The sequence below is a fragment of the Rhea americana genome, unplaced genomic scaffold, assembly GCF_003343005.1.
Source record: "Rhea americana isolate MKP2758 unplaced genomic scaffold, rheAme1 scaffold_49, whole genome shotgun sequence".
Classification (NCBI taxonomy): domain Eukaryota; kingdom Metazoa; phylum Chordata; class Aves; order Rheiformes; family Rheidae; genus Rhea; species Rhea americana.
Window position 1 is genome coordinate 683799 of NW_028186634.1, and position 9496 is coordinate 693294.

Here is a 9496-nt window from a genome sequence, read left to right on the forward strand (position 1 = left end):
CCCMAAAATAGGACTCAAAATTACATGAATGGTTTAAAAAGCATGAAGTTACCATCTAGTGTACTTCCAATTGTCTTTCGGCCTTCCAAAACCTCACTTCGTGTTTCAAGCTCTCTTATAAGCCAGGCCAGGCTTTCTTTTTTAGATGAACGGTGTGGGTTTTTTTAACAAAATCCCAGGTTTCCAGAAGGTGGAGCTTTAAGGAAAGCCWCAGTAGTTGCTCAGATCTGGTAGCCCTGAAAGGAAGCCGAGAGCAGCAGACCTTCCCGGAGGAGCTGGCTCCAAGGTAAGGCTGTAAGAGCGGCTCTGCTGTTTGCATGGGCGCCCTAGCCAGGGGGCATGGCTGCTTGTGTCCCCCAGGGAGCTGCCTCTTACAAATACGCAGGTCATGGCGGGCAAGGCTCTCCAGTGGGAGAAGTGTGCAACACTATATATTGGTAAATCATAACCCCCACCCCGCTCCAAAAAAAGCCCATCATTCACAGGAAAAGTCAATACTCAAAACAGGTTCAGAATTTGGCTTCCCTGWTTTGCTTTTGGATGAGAAAGAAATGGGAAGTGTAGATGTGAAGAATCTTGAGAATATCAGATTCTTGGAAAAAATAAAAGTGGGATGTGATAGACTGCAAACAAGTGTTGATTAACACTTTTTATGAGGATTAACTGCAGTAATAACTGTATGAAGGGAGTGGTTTGCAACTCTGTTAAGGTTAGGTGGAAGAAGTTACTTCTTTGATAGGGTCTGTGACTGGACTGACCTCTGAACGAAGAGCCATTATGTGCTTAAGCATTTAAGACATTAGGCATCTGATACATTGAAGGTCTGAATCTGCAGAAAGTACTTGTGCAAAACACACGTTACAGTCAGGGYAATAAATAAATCTTTAGGATAGGTGATGACAAAGTGGGATGAATCTAGCCCACATACTTTGCGCAAATCCATTGCGCTGGAGCATCTTGACTAATATAAATAGGATAACTCTAATGTAAAATCTCTCATCCTTTCCTATAGTGTTCTGCTGAACATATGATCTGGAATTGGGGGAGTGAGGGACAAAATAGTGGGATTTAAAATGTAACTCATGGTATTAACRTTTCTGTTCTTGACATCCTGTTTGAGGTATCTGACAGAGATCGGGTTCTTGGAAATTAGGTGTTTTGTTTCTGGACAACCAGCACTTCCTCTCCATATAGCCTTTTTAAGGTGATTTGTATTGTTTCCTTGAAACTTAGTATCCTCTGTTTTACTTATCCTTTTTGGAAACGATGTGCAGAGCAGGAAGCTCCCTGTTCCATATAGAATGTTGAATGTGGGTGTGTGATGTAGTTGGTAGATGCTTCATATTGGCTGATGCATGAAATTTTTAGCACTTAGGATTCAAGTGACTTGCCTTTGAGAAAGTAGCTTTGAGAAATTCTGAGTTACATGCCAAATTAAGAGAAATTGCCTTTGGGTATGGTTTTTATCATTTTGAGGCTATAACACTTTYTAGTTGCTGTGAGATGAGATTAATCACTGATATATCTCCATTAGTAAAGAAGTAGCAGAAAAAATCTGTTTCCCAGAAAATATCAGTGTTCTGTCCAAACTACCTGAAAATGCCTGTRACCACAGCCCTGTAGCTGGACTAAAGATGTCTTTAAAGGCCTTGTGTATCAACTGTTGCACAAGACCTTCAATAGTGAAACTAGTCTGATAGGGAAATTAGCTTGAACTTTGTGCTGATGCCATTTCCTGGCTGCGTGTAACTTGTCATTATCACAGGCAAATAAATATAGAGGGGGAAAAGAACAGACTCTACAGCAAGATCAGTCACTGGACTCTGTCCTGCTTGAGGGAGTAGTTGCAAATGTACAACCAATATTTCAAGGTTAAAAAAGATTTCCCTTTGGAATTCTAATGAGCATTAGGGCTGCTTTGGGAGATACTCACACAGGTTACCTTCCATCTASTGAAGGCAGTTCCATGAGGACTCCTTCCATGGTTAACCAAGAGAGGCTGTTGCACTGAATCACACACTGAAGAGCTGAAACAAATCCCTTGTCACCTTGGCTGAGTTTTCAACCATTTTGGTTTTGGAGGCTCTTGGAGATTCCCCTGCGTGTATATGCTTGCATTGCAAATGGAAGATGGGCTTGATTTTTTTCTTGAGACTTYTCATGAATCTCTTGGAAGTAACCTGTGGACCTTCAGGGGTCGCAAATATAAAACTATGGCTTTGAAGGCACCATCTTCCATGAGGCTGAAAAGGAGCTCAGCCTCAACAAGCAATAGTTAGCCTGTGCGAACRTTTCTCTGACCTTTCATCTCTTCCACTCCATCCCCTACTAGGGAGTCTTAAGTAGGCTTATGTGGCGGTCTGAAGTCAGTAACTGCTTTTTAAAAAAAAACAGTCAATCCTTCTGAGGCATTTTGCAGAAAAACTAACCTCTGTCACTAGCCTTGAGGAAGTTTTGAATTATTTAGATCACAACTTGCAGATAATGCAGAAAGTTTGTGTTTGGGAGAGTGCTCTCAAATTTGAATTGAATTAGGTAATCCTCCCTTTTCTTTAAAAAGTTTGATGCTGACTAARTGCGGCTGAAGTGCTCTATTTGACCACTGATACTATCTTTTGATTGCATAAATATTCTTAACAATTGATCAGTTGATGGGAAAAATATCTAAAATGTTGACTGCTTGTTTATTTTTTTCTTCATGACATTGTTTTTGTGTTTCAAAGCAGTTGTACAAATCGGGTGTTAAGCTAGCAAAGTTTGGACCTATGCTGCCCAGTTARGCTCAACTCTTGGCAAGCAAGGCAATAGCAGGATGGCCCTCGGGTTGAATTTTTAAAGAAGTAATAAGTATTTTAATGTTTCTAAGTGTCCTGGGAGTTAGATGCCCAAATACTTGGTTATGAACCTGGTTGGATAGGTGGGAAGCTGCACACCCAGCCTGCGATTCCAGCTCACATATCAGCACAGCCACCTGGAYGTGCCGCAGGGCTTTCGGAGCTGCCCATGTCTGCACACCTCATCCAAAGCACGTGTTGTCTTAGCGTGGCATTTCCTAACATGTGATTTTTCTAAAGGAGAGAGCTATTGTTACACTAATGAGCTGGAAGATCTGAAAATGAGAGTAATAATGAAATATTTGCCTAGTTTATTCATGTGAAAGAATGAGTTACTGCAGCTACTCCAATACCACCTGGTGCTGCTGAAGGAACAAATTCAGGCAGGAGCTTGCCCCGTTGCTGCTGGRAACAGGAAGCAGAAGTGGGCCTGAGCAGTGAAGCCTTGCAGTTTAGTGAAGCCTGGCTTTGTTTTGAGCTAATCTTTTTAATGAGTCAAAGACGTGTCCTGGTTTGGCAGCATTGCCTGGCATTCAGAGTTGTATGGGGTGGTGACTGACTGCGTCTGTATTAGCAAACCTGGTGTAGTAAATAAGGGGCAGATCTGCAGAGGAAAGCAGTTGATGCTGAGGGCCTGACAACAACACTAGGTGTGTGCTTGGGGTTTAACTTTGGTCTAACTCCGGTCCAGTCCTGTGGACTGACACCCACCGGTGACTGGAGTTCGTTGCCGGTTTAGCTTCAGATTAGGGGAATCTGTTTGTATGCTCTGAGACTGCCTCAGGATGGCAACCAAAGCTCAGTAACCACAACCAGCTGGGAGATTTCCTTCAAAAGCGTGTTCCTTGTGGGAATAAAATCCTAACATAGGTTCACCCAGTAGCCAGGAGCTCAGAGCTGTGTTGTGTAACAACGACAAGTGCTTCTGAGATGYCTAATTACAGTATCAGATTCTGCTCTCAAATAGATGGATGTTTAGTATTTCAAAGGGAGGTGTGTTTAGGGGAGAGAAATAGTGAAATAATTTAACTGCAGTTTAGGCAGCGCTGTGGCTGCTAAAGAAGCGAAACCGCTGTTCAAGCTGATGCGGCCGCGTTTCTCGCCTGCGCAGAGCGGTCACCGGCCCGCAGGAAGTGGAGCAACGTTACATAACGGGAGGAGACRGCTCAGCCAGGGCTGGAGGGGAGAGACGTTCTTGCCGGGGCAGACCACAAAAAGCCAGCATTTTAATGCAGCATCTCTGGGTGCGGAAGCGCTGTGTCCTTTGGAATTCAATAGCAGTCTGCCTGGGACAGAGACACAACTGAGTGGTGGGGTTTTTGCTCATTTCTATGAGCCTTTTTTGCTTTTTTCCATGAGCTTTCTTGTGGTCAGGAAAGCATTGCCTGGTGCTGGCTGCAGCCTGTGTCCTCAGGAGAGTGCCCGGCCTCCAAAGCCACCTTTGCCAGAACCAAATTCAAACTGGTAAGAGGCAGTGAGAGGTGCTGTGGTGTCTCGCTGCCCGCCRGTGCTGCAGACAACGCAGGAGCAGGGGCTGCATACGTGAGCGCTCCCGTCGCAGAGCTGCTGCTGCACGCCGCAGCGCCGGCAGCGATGCTGGCAGGGGACTGCATGTCAGGGCAGTGTCGCTCACCCTTCCTGCTTGCGTGCCTGCCTGCCTCCCTAGGAACACGCTATTCCTGAAATGTAGGCCAGAGCTTCATAAGCATGTCTCATCCTTTGCTTGAGTACAGCAAACAGCTGCAGGGCGGCRGGGCCCAGTTTTGCTCCCAGATGGCGTGATGTGGTGAATTTGCTGAGAAATGGTGCTGTGCAGCATGAGATGTTTTCCTGGCTGGCCTGCTGGCACAACTGAACACAGTTCCTGAGCCCCACTGTGGCCTGAGCGTGCCATTAGGTCACCTTCACTTCCATCCCAGGTGGCAGGAGAATTAGCTGCCACTTCCATGTCTTTCTCCCTGGTTTTACACATTGGAAGAGTCCAAGATGTGGGGCCTCGGGGCCAGCAGTGCTGTGTCCTGGCTCTCGCCCTGCGGGGGTGCCACAGGGATCTCTCAGGGAGTGGGTGCACCTTGCAAGGCTGTGGGGAGAAGTGGCCTTGAGAACCAGGCTGCCCRCGCTTAGCAGGGTGTAGGGATCAAGCATGGGCTCTGCTGGCCATGCTGCCGAGGCACCCGTCTTGTCTCAYGCTTCATCTGGAGCTGGTAGCCCTGAGGCTGCGTTCGCATATCAGTCCTGCAAAAGGCAACTGCTCCTGCAGGAAAACTGGGGGAGCAGAGAGGTGGCAGAGCAGCTTTTTCCCTTCACCATCTGGTAGAGCAAAGCAAGAACTGTGCTATGGAGATCACTGTTGTGGTACTCCTCCATACTAGGGCTGGGGATCACCAGCCCCAGGGAATTTAGAGCTGGTAGGGGAATGAGCACTGTTCTTCCAAGTGCTGAAGTACGAAGGGTGCTTGGCAGTGAGCCAGGCTGTCTGTGGTGTGGCTTGGCATGGTTGAGGAACAAGGTTTGAATCTGCTGTTGGAGGAGTCCCTTCCTGTGAGAGGGGGGTCAGCACCAAGGAAGCTGCCAGCAATCTCTGCTGGCTCTCCAGCCTGGAAGCAGCCTGGTTGGCTGTGATCTGGGATCATCCTCCTTTGTAAAGCTAAATGGGGGCTGTTGTATCTTGTGTGATGAAATCTGGCAATTCTAACCAGTAAGTTTGAATGACGATAAGTGCCTGGTGGGGAGGAAACAGGGAAAAGTGGGCCTTAAGACATCAGATAAAGGTCTCTATTGCTTTAGCTGAATAGGACCTCATCTAAGGATCCCAGCTCTCTGACAGCTAGCCCTTTCTCTGTTTTATCATGCTAGCCTCTTGGAGCTTACCCAGTCTAAGGTACTGGTTATTACCTGAGGACAGTCATCCTAAAATCTAGCAGTAACTTCTTTATTCATCTTTGGACTGTTGTATATGCRTTTGCTTGTGTTGTGATGTTGAAGAGCTGTGCTTGAGGCAGTAGCAAGCCACAAAGAGTCTGCTGATCCCTTCCTGCAGCACTCAGGATCCCCTTCTGAGGTTGAGGTCCCTGAACAAGCACTCTGCTGTCTGCTCAAAACAGCACCGTCCAGTCTGAGACCTAATGGTAGAATTTGGCATAGGAAAAGTGGCATTTCAGTGAATCAGTGTGAACCAAAGAGTGGAGAGGAGAATACTGATCTCCTGGGTTTTCAGTAGTTCCTAGCGATTTTGATGAAGATCAATTCCAGATTAAGGCAGGACCTTTATTGAAATTGCATTTGGAGTTCAGCTGAGCTCTTTCCTTCCCATCTTTTTCCTAGGGATGGCTCTTTTCTCCGTAACTGCCGCCTTACTCTCTACATCCCTTCCATGTTCAGCAGTGGGAGAGTTACAGTCATGCCCAGCCACTTGGCACACAAAACCTAGCGATCTCCTCTTTCTCTTAAGGTGGAAAAAGTGCCAGACAGATAAGCCTTGGAAGACTGAGAGAAATCATTCCCTATGAATAGTCTTTATCAGGTGGCACTCTTTTAGTTTGGCAGTTGGCCTTTACCACTATTCTCCAAGTTATTTTATAAGATCTCTGTAGTCTTAATTGCACCATTTTTAACCAGTCATCTGACTCCTTGTAACCCATCTATGATACTAACACTTGGTGTGTTTGGTACTGTGCTCATCTTAACAGCATCAACAACCACATTCACAAAATTCTTGAGTTTGGCATTGTGCCAGGGTGTGCAGAAGTATGAGTCTGGTTTAACACAGTGATTTGTTCCCCTGAAGGACTAGAAAGGCCAAAAGGCTTTAAGGATGTGATTTCCTGAGCTCMTGAGGGCTGCAGGGCAGAAGGAAGCAATATGTATTGGGTGACATAAATCACCATACAGAGCACACTGAGAATGCCCAGCAGCCTGTACCGCACCGCTGTGGAGTATTTTGCTAGTGACGTGGTTTGTGTGGCTTATTCTTGCAAAACAGGATGCTTGGTGCCTGCAAGCTGGGATATTTGCACGCCTGGGGAAAACGAGCAGCCTGATCCTGGTATCCCTCCTGGTCCCTTGCTGCTGCTGTTTCTGTGATGATCAGCTYGTGGCTGGGAGGGGAGCTGGTGCATGCTGCTTGCGCAGCCAGCAGGCAGGGAACCACGTCTCGGCTGTGCTCAGGCTCAGGGGTTATCAGCTGGAAGCGCGTGACTTTACAACTGATCGCTCACTTCCTTGACATGTTATATCTGCAGAAGTAGAGAAAAGGTAGAAGTGGGAGGAGTACTCACAGGGAAGTGAGTGCTATGGGGCTGTTGCATCAAGAGYTGTCAATTCTGATCATGGGACATGCCATAAGTCAAAGTTATTATTGACCCTCTTTTGCTGGATMTGCCAGTCAGCTGGAGGTTAGGCAGGGAGGATGTGAACATGCTGTTGTGGTTCATGCTGCAGTAGGGCTAGGCGTCCCACCTGAGGTCAGCGCTTGCTGTGCTGTGTGCAGAAGGCAGCTCCTGCCCTGAAAGTCTGGTGATCTCTGACCAATTCCCAAAGTAAAAAATGTGGGTTTGGGTCCTGTCTTCTATTAATAGAAGCTTAAGCTCGAGTATGTTCAAATTCCTCTTTCTGTTTCCTGAAACTTGCAGCCAGGGTGCTGCTGAGCTGATGCAGGCTGGCAGTTGTAGGACAGAAAAGGCAGGCTATGAGTGCTGCCGAGAGCAGGACAACACTCCCCTCTCTGGGTTAGGGCCTGCAGCGCATGGTTGTGCCTGTGATTGCGATGGCAGCTGAGTCGTACAGAAGGGAGCTGGACTTCCCCGGATACGAGGCGCTTGGGCCMGAGTAAAGAGTGGGGCACCCTGTCAATGCCTGGTGAAGACAGTGTGGTGRTGAAGTGGTGATGGGCAGCCATGGCGGTGGGCGCAAGGGGAAGGACAGGGGCGTGTTCGAGGAGGGCAGTACGTGGAAGTAGCGTAATGTGGCAGTGCACGGGGGGTGCTTCTGCTGAGCAAGGTAACTGTAATGAGGTGATGTTCAGTCATGTYGCGCCTGTAAATGAACTTGAAAGGAAGGGGAATGAGCAGATCCATGCAGACACYGACACTCTAGAAAATGAAACTGTGTAGGGATTTGGCTGGAATTTGGGAGGAGACTGCCTTTGAGAGCTTCAGATCTAGTTTATGGGTACTTGAGAGCTGTGGATCAGACAGTAACAGTGTGACTTCTTTAAAGGGAGTATTAGCAGGCCAGGAGGACAGGGCCTGCATATCTCCAGCATCATGTTTTCCTTGGGGGAATGCAGATGCCTTGACCTAGTGGAGTAGTTTGGCATTACCAGCATGAAGGACCTCCAGGGTGGGTAGTCCCCAGTGGTGAGAGGATGACCAGCTGGTGGGCTGCCAGGGTTTTGATGAGGATGGGGAAGTTCATTGTGTAGGAAACAGCAGTTGAAGGAAGGCATACGGTTGGGGAAAATGCCAGCAGAGAGCCTCAGCCTTGCCTGTGCTGCGTTATCTTTTCTGTCACTGTTGAAACCGCTGTGGCCCTTGCAGCCTGGCAGCAATCCTAAACCTGGCTCAAAGGCTGGATGAAGGTGAGCTGGCACAGAGTCGCTGGAGGGAAGCAGCAGTGCAACCGTAGCAGCCTCCCCGAGCCGCTCTGACTGCCCGTGGCAGCTCAGTGCCTGCAGGGCTGCTAGCTCTGCTTCCTCCAGCCTGCGCAGCTTGCASGGAGGCTGCCCAGCTCTGATCCAGGCCATCTAGTGGGCACTGCTGGTGCTGAGGGAAATGCAGTGCTCCTCAAAAGAGAGASGAGGTTCGGGCAGGTAATACAGTGCTTCCGCAGGCCTTAAACTCTAGTGCAGGAGYACATTTGCCATTAATTGTCAGAGCTGATGGAGGAGTAATGTTAGATCTCCAGTGGTCTAATCGTGATTCGAGTTGAAGTTACTGTGTTCTGTTTGGATTGAGCTCCAGCTCTTCCTGTGTAGTAAGAGAGAGCTTGGAAACACGTTCAGAATAGGGTGGCGCACAGAGAYTGTGCTGCAGTACGTTAGGCTCCAAAGCCCTGGGTGCATACAGCAGTGATGCTTGAGTATGTCCCTCTTTTAAAAGAGGGAAGCAGGTTGAATAATGGAAAGCAATCTTAAGCTTAAGTTTTCTTGCTGTCAATCACATCCACTGCTTACACCAGTGACTTTCTCAATAAAGCACCTCTTTAATAGGCCTTCTGGTAAAGGATAAGGTGAACTTTTTAGCTAATGAGCACAGAAGCTTTAAGGATTTAGTCTGGTATAAATATGAAAAAACACTTGCAGCTGTAAAAAACAAACCAACCAACCMACCCAACCTTAAGGGAGTATGTGTGGGGAAAGCCATACACCTGGGGCATAGGGCCTGCCTGGGGCTGCTTTGTCACATTGAGAAGTTGAAGCTGGCAGCGTAGAGAGCCTCCCTGTTTGTGAGCATGGGCAACTACTTCTAGGGATGGCTGCAGTGGAAAAATATAGTTTCCTTTCCTTGATTGTGGTAGTGCGCCTTTGAGATAGGAACAGCCCACTCTTTTCTGGGGTGCATCTAACTGTACTTTAATCTACTGAAATTCACAGGCTGCAAATAAGTAAGTTGAGCCAGACTTGTTTTAGTATGTGCTTTACATTAGCATGTCTTCACTACTAG